The sequence below is a fragment of the Vulpes lagopus genome, chromosome X, assembly GCF_018345385.1.
Source record: "Vulpes lagopus strain Blue_001 chromosome X, ASM1834538v1, whole genome shotgun sequence".
NCBI lineage: Eukaryota > Metazoa > Chordata > Mammalia > Carnivora > Canidae > Vulpes > Vulpes lagopus.
The window spans coordinates 70,922,087-70,936,437 of record NC_054848.1 but is presented as its reverse complement, the minus strand read 5'-3'; the positions used below and the strand labels follow the sequence as shown (position 1 = coordinate 70,936,437).

Here is a 14,351-nt window from a genome sequence, read left to right as displayed (position 1 = left end):
TTGTTCCTCCTTGTGTCACCCTGTGCCTGGGATGGAGATAGGCTGCCAGGGAAAAGGCACCTCACAGGATAAATAGCTCCCACTGAGCCCTGCATGTGGCACGGGGAAGGACAGCTCCCCCAGGTACACATACCTGAGAATCAGCACAGCAGGCCCCACCCCCAGAAGACCAGCTGGAAGGACAGGAGAAGACCAACTTCTTGACCAAGCAGTGCTGGAAAGATCCAGGGGAAGTCAAGGGATTTACAGCATATAGAACCAGAGGACACCCATCCTTTTTTCTTTCTTTCTTTCTTTCTCCAGTGTAACTCGTTTTTATATCAGACTGTAAATTTCCAATTTCTTTTCTCTTTTCCCACCTTAACTACAATATTTTACCACCTGTTCATTTTTAAGATTCTTCCTTTTTGACTTTCCTATTTCTACAATTACAGGTCCTAGATATATTTTCCACTTCTAGATTCCCTTCAATATACTCAACTTAATTTTGGGAGATATACAAGATATGGGTTTTTTTGTTTGTTTGTTTTTTATATTTTGTATTCTCTGCCTCATTTTGTTCTACAATGGAAGAAGTTAATACCTTCTAAAACATGACCAGTATGCACCCAGACCAAGTGGTACACTGTGCTGGTTCATTCTGTGAGATTCCTCATTCCCATTCTGCCCCCCTCTATTATCTCATTTATGTTTTGCTGGTCAATGTTGGGGCCTCCCACAAGTATTTCTGGTTTATAAAAATTTGGGACTGAGCATTTTCTAATATACAGACCTTAATATACTCAGAAACAAGAGGATCACCCTCTAGAACCCTTCAGGTAGACGACATTCTCCATCCACTAAAACTTCTTCACCACCACCATCTAGCAGGCCACCTCTTTTGTTTTCTTCTCCTTTACTTTTCTTTTTTCTTTTTGTTTTGTTTTCTTTTTTTTCTCTTCTTATTTGGGATTCCTGGACTTTTATTTTTTATTACTTTGTTATAAATTTGTTTTTCACTTTAGTGGTCCTTTTATTTCGTTCTCATCTTTGTTTTCAATTTCTGGCCTCTGATCTCTTTGGAATCATCTAGGGTGAAATTTACTTAGGTTATGGTTGATATTCTTGATGCAGCCCGCACATACAGCCACCCTGCACTGAGCAAAATGACTACAAAGAGGAACTCACCACAAAAGAAAGAATCAGAAACAGTACTCTCTGCCACAGAATTATAGAATTTGGATGACAATTCAATGTCAGAAAGCAAATTCAGAAGCACAATTATAAAGCTACTGGTGGCTCTGGAAAAAAGCATAAAAGATTCCAGAGACTTCATGATGGCAGAATTTAGATCTAATCAGGCCAAAATTAAAAATCAATTAAATGAGATGCAATCCAAACTGGAGGTCCTACAATGAGGGTTAAGGAGGTAGAAGAAAAAGTGAGTGACATAGAAGACAAGTTGATGGCAAGGAATGAAGCTGAGGAAAAAAAAGAAACAAAATTAAAAGACCATGAGGAAAGGTTAAGGGAAATAAATGACAGCCTCAGAAGGAAAGAACTATGTATGATTGCGGGTCCAGAGGGCGCCCAGAGGGCCAAAGGGACAGAAAACACATTTGAACAAATCATAGCTGAGAATTTCCCTAATTTGGGGAAGGAACCAGGCATTCAGATCCAGGAGATAGAGAGGTCCTCCCCTAAAATCAATACAAACTGTTCAACACCTCGAAATCTAATAGTGAAATTTGGAAATTCCAAAGATAAAGAGAAAATCCTTAAAGCAGCAAGAGACAAGAGATCCCTAACTTATATAGGGACAACCATTAGATTAACAGCAGACCTCCCCACAGAGACCTCGTAGGACAGAAGGGGCTGGCAGGATATATTCAGGGTCCAGAATCAGAAGAACATGCAGCCAAGAATAGTTTATCCAGCAAGGCTCTCATTCAGAATAGAAAGAGTGCTAAAGAGCTTCCAAGATAGGCAGAAACTTAAAGAATCTGTGATCACCAAAACAGCTTTGCAAGAAATATTAAGGGGGACTCTGTAAAAGAAAGAGGATACCCAAAGAAATAATTCACAAAAGCAGGGAGTGAATAGGTATTATGATAACACTAAATTCATATCTTTCAATAGCAACTCTGAACATGAATGGGCTAAATGATTCCATCAAAAGACGTAGGGTTTCAGACTGGATAAAAAGCAAGACCCATCTATTTACTGTTTACAAGAGACTAATTTTAGACCTAAGGACATCTAGAGCCTGAAAATGAAAGGTTGGAGAACGATTTACCATTCAAATGGTCCTCAAAAGAAAGCAGAGGGAGCCATCCTCATATCAGATAAATTAAAGTTTATCCCAAAGACTGTAGTAAGAGATGAAGAGGGACACTATATCATACTTAAAGGGTCTATCCAACAAAAAGACCTAACAATCATGAATATTTATGCCCCGAATGTGGGAGCAGCTAAGTATATCAATCAATTAATAACCAAAGTAAGGACATAGATAATAACACTCTAATACTGGGAGGCTTCAACACTGCACTTTCTGCAAATGACATATATTCTAAGCAGAGTATCTCCAAGGAAACAAGAGCTTTAAATGATAAACTGGACCAGATGGGTTTCACAGATATTTACAGATATTTACATCCAAACGCAAATGAATATACATTCTTCTGAAGTGCACAGGGAACTTTCTCCAGAATAGACCACATACTGGGTCTCAAATCAGGTCCCAACTGATACCAAAAGATTGGGATTGTCCCCTGCATATTTTCAGAGCTCAATGTTGTGAAACTAGAACTCAATCACAAGAAGAAATTTGGAAGAAACTCAAACACATGGAGGTTAAAGAGCATCCTGCTTAAAGATGAATGGGTCAAACAGGAAATTAGAGAAGAAATAAAAGGATTCATGAAAACTAATGAAAATGAAGATACAACAGTTCAAAATCTTTGGGAAACAACAAAAGCAGTCTTAAGAGGGAAATACAACATTATACAAGCATCCCTTAAAAAACTGGAAAAAAAAATACATATGCTAACCTTGTACCTAAAGGAACTGGAGAGAGAACAGCAAATAAAACCTACACCAAGCAGAAGAAGAGAGTTAATAAAGATTTGAGAAGAACTCAATGAAATAGAGATCAGAAGAACTGTAGAACAGATCAACAAAACCAGGAGTTGGTGCTTTGAAGGAATTAATAAGATAGATAAATCATTAGCCAGCCTTATTAAAAAGAAAAGAGAAAAGACTCAAATTAATCACATATGAAAAAGGAGAGATCACCACTAATACCAAGGAAATACAAATGATTTAAAAAACTTATTATGAGTAGCTATATGCCAATAAATTAGGCAATCTAGAAGAAATGGACGCATTTCTGGAAAACCACAAATTACTAAAACTGGAACAAGCAGTAATAGAAAACCTGAACAGGCTGATAACCAGGGAGGAAATTGAAGCAGTCATCAAAAACCTCCCAAGACACAAAAGTCCAGGGCCAGATGGCTTCCCAGGGAAATTCTATCAAACGTTTAAAGAAGAAACAATTCCTATTCTACTAAAGCTGTTCCGAAAGAAAGAAAGAGATGGAATACTTCCAAACCCATTGTATGAGGCCAGCATCACCTTAATTACAAAACCAGACAAAGACCCCACCAAAAAGGAAAACTATAGACCAATATCCCTGATGAACATGGATGCAAAAATTCTCAATAAGATACTAGCCGACAGGATACAACAGTACATTAAGAAGATTATTCACCATAACCAAGTGGGATTTATCCCCTGGAAGCAAGGCTGGTTCAACACTCATAAAGCAATCCACATGATATAGATCATATCAACAAGAGAAAAAACAAGAACCATATGATCCTGTCAATAGATGCAGAGAAAGTATTTGACAGAATACAGCATTCATTCCTGATCAAAACTCTCCAGAGTGTAGGGATACAGGGAACATTCCTCAGCATCTTAAAAGCCAGTTACGAAAAGCCCACAGCAAATATCACTCTCAATGGGGAAACACTGGGAGCCTTTTCCCTAAGATAGGAACATGACTGGGATGTTCACTCTCACCACTGCTATTCAACATAGTTTTAAAAGTCCTAGCCTCAGCAATCAGACAACAACAACAACAACAAAAATAAAAGGCATTCAAATTGGCAAAGAAGAGGACAAACTTCTCCTCTTTGCAGATGACATGATACTGTACATAGAAAACCCAAAAGAGGGCAGCCGCGGTGGCTCAGCGTTTAGTGCCGCCTTCAGCCCAGGGCCTGATCCTGGAGACCCAGGATCGAGTCCCATATCGGGCTTCCTGCATGGAGCCTGCTTCTCCCTCTGCCTGTGTCTCTGCCTCTCTCTCTCTCTCTCCCTCTCTCTCTCTCTCTCCCTCTCTCTCTCTCTCTCTCTCTCTCTCTCTCTCTCTCTGTGTCTCATGAATAAATAAATAAAAATCTTTAAAAAAAAAAAAAGAAAACCCAAAAGACTCCACCCCAAGATTGGTAGAACTCATACAGGAATTCAGCAGTGTGGCAGGATACAAAATCAATGCCCAGAAGTCAGTGGCATTTCTATACACTGAGACTCAAGAAAGAGAAATTAAGGAGTTAATCCCATTTACAATTGCACCCAAAAGCATAAGATACCTAGGAATAAACCTTAGCAAAGACATAAAGCATCTGTACCCAAAAAACTACAGAACACTTCTGAAAGAAATTGAGGAAGACACAAAGAGATGGGAAAATATTCCATGCTCGTGGATTGGAAGAATTAATACTGTGAAAATGTCTATGCTACCCAGGGCAATTTACAAATTTAATGCAATCCCTATTAAAATACTGTGGACTTTCCTCAGAGAGTTGGAACAAATTATCTTGAGATTTGTGTGGAATCAGAAAAGATCCCGAATAGCCAGGGGAATATTGAAAAATAAAACCAGAGCCGGGCACATCACAATGCCAGATTTCAAGTTGTACTACAAAGCTATGATCATGAAGACAGTGTGGTGCTGGCACAAATACAGACACATAGATTAATGGAACAGAATAGTGAACCCAGAAATGGGCCCTCAACTCTATGGGCAACTAATATTCGACAAAGCCAGAAAGACTATCCACTGGAAAAAGGATAGTCTCTTCAATAAATGGTGCTGGGGAAATTGGACAGCCATGTGCAGAAGAATGAAACTAGACCATTCTCTTACACCATAGACAAAGATAAACTCAAAATCGATGAAAGATCTAAATGTGACACAGGGATCCAACAAAATCCTAGAGGAGAACACAGGCAACACCCTTTTGAACTTGGCCACAGTAACTTCTTGCAAGATACATCTATGAAGTCAACGGAAACAAAAACAAAAATGAACTATTGGGACTTAATCAAGATAATATGCTTCGGCACAGGAAAGGTAACAGTCAATAAAACTAAAAGACAACCTACAGAATGGGAGAAGATATTTGCAAATGACCTATCAGACAAGGGGCTAGTATCCAAGATTTCTAAAGAACTTATTAAACTCACCAACAAAGAAACAAACAATCCTATCATGAAATGGGTGAAAGACATGAACAGATTTTCACCAAAGAAGACATACACATGGCCAACAAACACATTACAAAATGCTCCGCATCACTTGCCCTCAGGGAAATACAAATCAAAAACCACAATGAGATACCACCTCACACCAGTGAGAATGGTGATAATGAACAAGACAGGAAACCACAAATGTTGGAGAGGATCTGGAGAAAGCGGAACCTTCTTGCACTATTGGTGGGAATGTGAACTGGTACAGCCACTCTAGAAAATGTGTAGAGGTTCCTCAAAGAGTTAAAAATAGAACTGCTCTATGACCCAGCAATTTCACTGCTAAGAATTTACCCCAAAGATGTAGATGCAGTGAAACGGCAGGGCACCTGCACCCCAATGTTTATAGCAGCAATATCCACAATAGCCAAACTATGGAAGGAGTCTCCATGAGGAAGCAGCCTCATCGAGAGATAAATGGATAAAGAAGATTTTGTGTATATGTACAGTGGAATATTATTCAGCCTTTAGTTACGACAAGTACCCACCGTTTGCTTCAACGTGGATAGAACTGGACGGTATTATGTTGAGTGAAGTAAGTTAATCGGAGTAGGACAAGCATTATGTGGTCTCATTCATTTGAGGAATATAAAAAATAGTGAAAGGGAATAAAGGGGAAAAGAGAGAAAATCAGTGGGAAATATCAGTGAGGGTGACAGAACATGAGATGCACCTAACTCTGGGAATCAAACAAGGGTTAGTGGAAAGGGAGGTGGGCGGGGGGTGGGGGTGACTGGGTGATGGGCACTGAGGGGGGCACTTGATGGGATGAGCACTTGGTGTTATGGTATATGTTGGCAAAACAAACTCCAATAAAAAATATACAAAAAAGAAAATAAAATTCACAATAAAGAATAGGGGGGAAAAGGACTGACTCACCACCAAGGCCTCATATCAGATGAAGCAATTACAAGTAAACCAACCACTTAGGAGAGACAAGTTCTCATTAGCCATAAAAGCTTCATCTATGCGTGTCATTGCATACAAATTTATATATTGTATATACACATAGATATATACATATCTCTTCTTTGGTGTGGTCATGTCATTTCTCCCCAGTTAGATATAAAATAGTAGTTTGGACATATTTTTTTCATTTATTGATTATTTGATTTATTTATCATTGAAGTTAGCTTTTAAAGTACAAGACAGACGGCAGCATTTGTATACGAAAAAATAAATCAATTTAAAGCAAGATATTAAGAAGAAAAGAAATAGAGGATAAGCCATGATGCATGATTTTGAAGGTTGTAAGATAAGTGAGATGAGGAGTACAATGTGGGCATCAGTAAGGGTACTGAAAGAAAATGAGGCCTGGCACATAAGGGAATTTACTGAGCCTTTCGGTGTGAGTTTGAATTTGAGGGACTGAAGAGAATAGAAGAAATCTGGAACTAAGAACCAAGGCATGTGATTTGGGTAACAATGGATAAGGAGATTGCTAAGCAGTAATGAAGACTCAAATAATGCTACAAGTATACTTTAGACATAAAAGATTAAAAAAATAGATCAATATTTTAGATTCTTCCACAAAGAAATGAATTACTTTTAGCATTTATTTTGTTTTGTTGTTACTGTGTGATTTTATTTTTAAGAGGAGAGGACTGAGTAGCACTTGTGCTTCAATTGTAACACAACTATCAGTGAGATCTGATTCTAAATACTATATTCCTTATTTTATAAACTTTTACTCAAGAAGCTTTCAAAATAGCTTGAATAATTTATGATTTGATTTTAGTAATCTGCAATAGTTGGGAAATATGTAAATATTTCTTCTCTTACTTTGTACAAGTCCAAAAAAGCAAGGTCAACCAATAAAGGCAATATCAAAACAGTAAAAACCTCACTTTTGAGAAAAATAAGATGGATTTTAACATCTAACTGGGTCATTTACAGAAGGATAAAGGCAATCACTTAAACATTTTTTTCCATGGGCATTTGAAAAAAATGCCTCAATAAATAGCTATGGACACTTAGAAGAGGAAGCTTAAATATAATAATATTGCATAATTTAATAGGACACATAGCTATAGAGCAATTTCATTTTAAAATAGAAAAATCTAAAATAAGATTTCCACTATCCAGAAACCTCAGAGAATGAGTTGATCTGCATAGCTGTGGGTTTATACATTTTAAATACCACTACTTTTTATCTTAGCGATTTGTATAGAAATGTTTCACAGATATATACTTTGCTGCATACAAAAAGAGAATCTACAGAAAATACATCATTGCTGATTCACATAATTATCATTAACATCAAATACTGTGCTGTTCTGTGTATCCAGCAAGGTCCTCAGGGCACACTTGAGCTGTGTCTATTTTTCCTTTAAACAGAGCAGAACTACTCTATGTTTAAAGTTCCTTTTCATCTTAAAAATGTTTTAAATACTATTTTATTTATTCTGATGATATAATCATCACATGAAGGAGAATATGATAAGTTGGAAGAAAGTAAAAATCACCCATAATACTGTGATACAGCTATAAGGACTTAATATTATGATGCATTTCATTCTGATTGCTTCAACAACTACATACATATCTTTTACTTAGGTGAGATCAATTGTAGTTAGTTTTGAGTCCTATACTTTTGCTTTGTAAGATTTGCTTTGTTATCTGCTTTGATGATTAGTTCCTCTCCTCCAATAGAATCAGCATATTAGCTCTCAGTTTCTATTGCTGTGAGTGGGTCTTAGCATACCTACCACCTCGATATTATTGTGTTGTTTCCTATTAACTGGGGGTGAAAAAAAGCAAGAAAACCAGGATGCCACAGAGTAGGAGGATCCTAGGCTTGTCTCGTCCCATGAACACAGCTAGATAACTATCAAATAATTTCTGGGATATCAAATATCCTAGAAATCAACCTGAAGACTGACAGAATTCCACAACTAAAAGGAAAGAAGAGGCCACATTGAAGAAGGTTTGCAGTCATAACTGGCTTTTCTAACAAAAAGAAGGCAGAGACTTACTCAAAATGCCAAGATGGAGGAATTTATCCCAGATGAAAGAAGAACATAAACTCACAGCCAGAGATCTATGTGAAACAGATGTAAGTAACATACCTGATGGAGAATTTAAAGTAATAGTCATAAGGATACTCACTGGGCTTGAGAAAAGAAGAGAAGACATCATTGAGACCCTTATCACAGAGATAAAACAAAAAAGAATCAATCAGAAATGAGAAATACAATAAACAAGATAGAAAACAGATTTGATGTAAGACATAGCAGGCTGGAAGAAGCACAAGAATGAATTATTGATCTAGAAGACAGAATAATGGAAATTAAGAAGACTAAACAAAAGAGAAAGGAATTAGGCAACATGAGGACAGACTTAAGGAATTCCATGACTCCACCAAGTGTAAAAAAACCAAACCAAAACAAAAAACTATTCATATTATAGGAATTGCAGAAGAAGAGAGAGAAAGGGGCAGAAAACTTATTTGAAGAACTAATAGTTGAAAACTTGCCTAATCTGGGGAAGGAAACAAACATCTAGATCCAGGAGAACTCACATCAAAACCAACAAAAGCAGGTCAACACCAATATATATTATAATTAAATTTAGAAATACACAGATAAAAAAAATCTTAAAAGCAGAAAGAAAAAAGAAGTCCCTAACTTAAAAGAGAAGACCCATAAAGCTAGCTGCAGATACCTCTACAGAAATTTGGCAAGTGAGAGGGAGCAGCATGATTTATTCAAAGTGCTGAGTGGGAAAAATACGCAGTCAAGAACAGTCTATCCAGAAAAGCTATCATTCAGAATGGAAGAAGAGATAAAGAATCTCCCAAACAAAAACTAAAGGCGTTCATGACCACTATACCAGCCCTCCAAGACAGATTAAAGGGGACTTCTTGGGTGGAAAGGAGAGACCAAAAGTGACAAACATAAGAAAAGATCAGAGAAAATTTCCAGAAACAATGACAAAACAAGTAATAAAATGGTAATAAATACATATTTATCAATAATTACTCTGAATGTAAATGACTAAACTTTTTTTTTAAAAGATTTTATTTATTTATTCATAAGAGAAACAGAGAGATAAAGAGAGGCAGAGTCACAGGCAGAGGGAGAAGCAGGCTCCATGAAGGGAGCCTGATGTGGGACTCTATCCCAGGACTCCAGGATCATGCCCTGGGCTGAAGGCAGGCACTAAACTGCTGAGCCACCCAGGGATCCCCATGACTAAACTTTCTAATCCAAAAGACATAGGCTGTCAGAATGGGGAAAAAAAAAAAAGACCCATTTCTGTGCTGCCTAGTAAGTAGACTCTTTTTTAACCTAAAGACACCTGTAGATTGAAAATGAGGGGATGGAGAAATATTTATCACAAAAACAAATGTCAAAAGAAGGCTGAAATAGCAATACTTATGTCAGACAAACTAGACTTGAAAACAAAGACTATAACAAGAACTGAAGAAAGGCACTATATCATAATAAAGGAGACAATCCAACAAGAAGATCTAACAACTGTACCCATGCACCCAATCTGGGAGCACTCATGTACATAAAACAATAACAAACATAAAGGAACTCATTGATAATAATACAATAATAGTAGGGGACTTTAACACTCCATTTACATCAATGGATAGGTCATCTAAATAGAAAATATACAAGGTGGGGTGTCTGGGTGGTGCAGTGGCTTAGCTTGTGGTGTCAGGGTTGTGAGATCAAGGCCTGCATCAGCCTCTGTGACAAGTGGATTAAGATTCTCTCTTTCTCTGCCCCCCCCCCACTTGCTTTCTCTTTCTCTCAAATGGATAAATACATCTTTAAAAAAGGGAAAGAAACAAGGAAACAATAGCTTTGAATGACACACTTGACCAGATAGAATTAACAGATATTTTCAGAACATTCCATCCTAAAACAGCAAAATACACATTTTTCAAGTGCACATGGGACATTATCCAGAATAGATCACAAAACAGCCCTCAACAAATACAAAAAGATTGAAATTATACCATGCACCTTTTCTGAACACAGTGCTATAAAACCAGAAGTCAACCACAAGAAAAAATTCAGAAAGTTTTTCTCAAATATATGGAAGTTAAACAATATGCTACTAAACAATAAATAGATCAGGAAACCACAGAAAAATAAACAACATATGGAAAGAAATGAAATTGAAAACACAATGGTCCCAGATTTTTTGGAAGCAACAAAAGTGGTCCCAAGAGGGAAGTATATGTGGAGGCTGAGAAAATTAAGGCCATTCCACTTTAAGTTCAGCCTTAGCACAAGTACAGTCATCCCAGGCCCCTGTGAATAAGAGCTGAACTTTACCTTACTTCAGTTACAGGAAGTTAAGTTACAGCTTAACGTCCTAGAAAGCCCCTATTAGAATGAGAACAGAGCCCAAGCCAAGGGCAGGAAGCCCCTATTAGAATGAGAACAGAGCCCAAGCCAAGGGCAGGAAGCCCCTATTAGAATGAGAACAGAGGGATCCCTGGGTGGCGCAGCGGTTTGGCGCCTGCCTTTGGCCCAGGGCGCGATCCTGGAGACCCGGGATCGAATCCCACATCGGGCTCCCGGTGCATGGAGCCTGCTTCTCCCTCTGCCTGTGTCTCTGCCTCTCTCTCTCTCTCTCTCTCTCTCTCTCTGTGACTATCATAAATAAATAAAAGTTAAAAAAAAAAAATTAGAATGAGAACAGAGCCCAAGCCAAGGGCAGGAAGCCCCTATCAGAATAAGAACAGAGATCTACGCCCTTTAATGCCCCATATCAAAATGTAAACAGAACTTGAGAAATTCCTCCACCCCTTCTGAAGATCCCCTAGACCAGCCTATAAAAACTAAGCTGAAACCCACCTCAGGGTCCAAGTCCCTGCTCCGCTGTGTCGGGTATACTTGGACCCAAGCTCCAGCTTGTAAATAAACTCTCGTGTGTTTGCATTGGTGTCAGCTTCTTGGTGGTTTCTCGGATTCGCAATCTTGGGCACAACAGTATATAGCAATACAGGCCTACCTCAAAAAGCAAGAAAAATCTCAAATAAACAACCTAACCTTACACCTAAAGGAGCTAGAAAAAGAAAAACAAATGAAGCCTAAAGACAGCAGGAGGAAGGAAGTAATGAAGATCAGAGCAGAAATAAATGATATAGAAATTAAAAAAAAACAATAGAACAGATCAATGAAAGCAGGAGCTATTTCATACAACACAGCTCATTTTACCAAGTCTAATTTTCAAAGAGGTTTTTATAATTAAAGTTCATCCTCCAAACCTCTACATAGTTTCAAAGAAACCAACCAAGTTTATAGTTCTAGAGCCATTTTTTAAGGGTGCTATAGGTTAAAAATTGTATATATACTAATTCACAGTACATACAAATGCCCCTTATATTTGAACCACTGTAACAACTGAGCTATATAACAATGATTTTATAATATCTTAGATTTTTACCTCTTGATTGCCATGTGCAACTTCTATTAACATTAAAGACAGATTCATTTGTGCTCACCAATGGATGGACGTATATAGAGGCAATGCTGAATTTGAAGAACAGCACAAAAGTCTTTTTAAAAAAGCCTAACATTCATTATCCTTCATCTAGATGCCTCAGCACTCAAGAAACTTGAACTGATATTTTCACAATACATAACAATCACTTGATCCATACACACACAAAAAGCAGCTGCTTTATAGGCTTAACCATGTTACATAATGCTGACAGAACATGATAAATACCATAGCCAATTGAAATTTCATAAGCAGTTTTAGCAAGTACAATGTAAGACATACAGCATCATTCAATGCCAAGTATTTTCACAAGCAATGGTGAGAGGTGCTAATAGAGGGCATAATGGGTCCCTCTAAAGAGGAGGGTGGGGGGACTCATTCAGATATTGGTCCTCCCATCCTTTGTTCCTTTGACTATAGCTCTCACTCCATGCTTGTCATTGGAGTAGGCATTTAGTCAAATGCAATTCCCTAGGATTATAGTAGGCATTGTTTTGTTAAAAGCCTGGTAACCAATAGAAAATACTACGTTCTCCTACCCCTCCCTAACAATCTTCCTTTTGAATGACCATCAGTTGTTTCACAAGATAAAACACATTTATATTGTATAAAGTTGTTTACCTGCTAGTTAACCATTAAATACTATTGAGTTTTATTACTTTAATTACAAAAATCATAAAATAAAATACATATGCAATAAAAAAAGATTATATAACAAATAGCTATTTTCAAATTGCTTTGGGACTGTTTATGGAGTGGTTTGGCCTAAAGCAATTACTAAAACCATATTTGAATGTTATTATAAGTAGATATAACCTTTCCTTAAACAACCCATATTTATATTATCAATAAAAGCTGTAACTTAAAGCTTGCAGTAATTACTTTGTGGAGAAAGCAGGGCATATTTATTATCTGTGATCCGTTCTTTATCTCTCCCTATTATATCTGGGATAACTGTGTAGTACTTAGGTAATATGACTAAATCTTATTAGTGGAGGGCTTTTATATTTTAAGCACAAATCTGGCATTTAAAAATCCCAAAGTCAAAAAATTAACATAGAAAATGTCAGGAAATTAAGCAAATTAAAAGATACTGTCAATAGCATGAAGCACTGTGAAAGGACTAATAACCCCAGTAAAATAGTATCAGGAATGGGTAATAAATTTTTGAAAAGTAGATAGCAAGGCAAGAGAGACATTTAATGTCAAAGCATAAAAGATATTTAAAGCAAAATAGCTATTATATTAAGCCATCAGTCCTTTTTTATTATTATTTTATCATTTGTATAGTTGACATAGCTGAATACAAATAGCAGTAAAAATCTGAGGTTCTTAAATTACCAGCTTACACCAGTGCTAACCATGAAGCATAACCAATGCTAGCATAAGTAAGATTCATTTCCAGCTTAATGGAAATATTAATGTATTTGTATGTTTCAAAATTAGCTTCTTTAGAAAAATGTAAATGAGAAAAAATTTTAATGATATATAATCCTTTCAAAGCAGGCTTATTTCTTTTTATTTTAAAACTTTATTTTTCAAAAAAAAAAAAAAAAAAAACTTTATTTTTCCTTCCATGAATGTTAAAGTGGCAGGTAGTTAGTAATATAAATTATTCACGTGAATTCTATTTTAATAGCCAAAAAAGAGTCATAAACATGAGAAAAAAGAACTTTTAATTTTGTTGGTTTAGAAAGAGAAAGATTTATACCATAACAAAATATTAGTTCGCTTGTTCTTCTGACACAGAATCTTGACACAGAATCTTGACGTTATTAAAGGAGTTAGAAGAGTAGAACACTTTGGAGTACATATTGAATTTCTCACTTTAATAATGAAGATGTAGTTCTGTGGAATCTAAAATTAATTTAAAGCTAGTGAAAAGAAGTAATATTCTACTATCTGTTTTGTTCTTTCCTATTTAAATTTAACAAGTAGTAGCAGCTTTCAGGAGGACAGCATACACAAAAGATTAAAATTAGATGTCAAAGTTAAATAAGTCAAGTTTGCCTTCTATTATTTGAATGGGGTTTAACTAGTTCAATAACCTGGTTTTTTTTTGGGGGGGGGGGGATTATCGTGCTTGCTTTGGCAGCACATATACTAACATTGTAATGATATAGAGATTAGCATGGCCCCTGCACAAGGATGACACACAAATTCATAAAAATTATTTTGTTCTCAAAACTTTGTAGAATAAACTTTAAAAGCCATGACCATTTCATAAATTGTGTGATATTCAGGTTGAAAACAAATAAGATGACAAGTAGATGCGAGAGGAAAATGAAAGAATCACATAAAGG

At 36.5% G+C, this 14,351-nt stretch overlaps 1 protein-coding gene and 1 non-coding gene across 6 annotated transcripts in view; one reads left to right on the top strand and one right to left on the bottom strand.

Annotated features, from left to right (window-relative positions):
• The window catches only part of DIAPH2 (diaphanous related formin 2), a 1,156,455-nt gene that overhangs the window by 150,755 nt on the left and 991,349 nt on the right, over positions 1-14,351 (bottom strand). The gene's annotated exons all lie outside the window — the stretch shown is intronic.
• LOC121483649 lies at positions 14,128-14,231 on the top strand. The gene has a single exon (XR_005985777.1). It is a non-coding gene; the product is annotated as a U6 spliceosomal RNA (small nuclear RNA).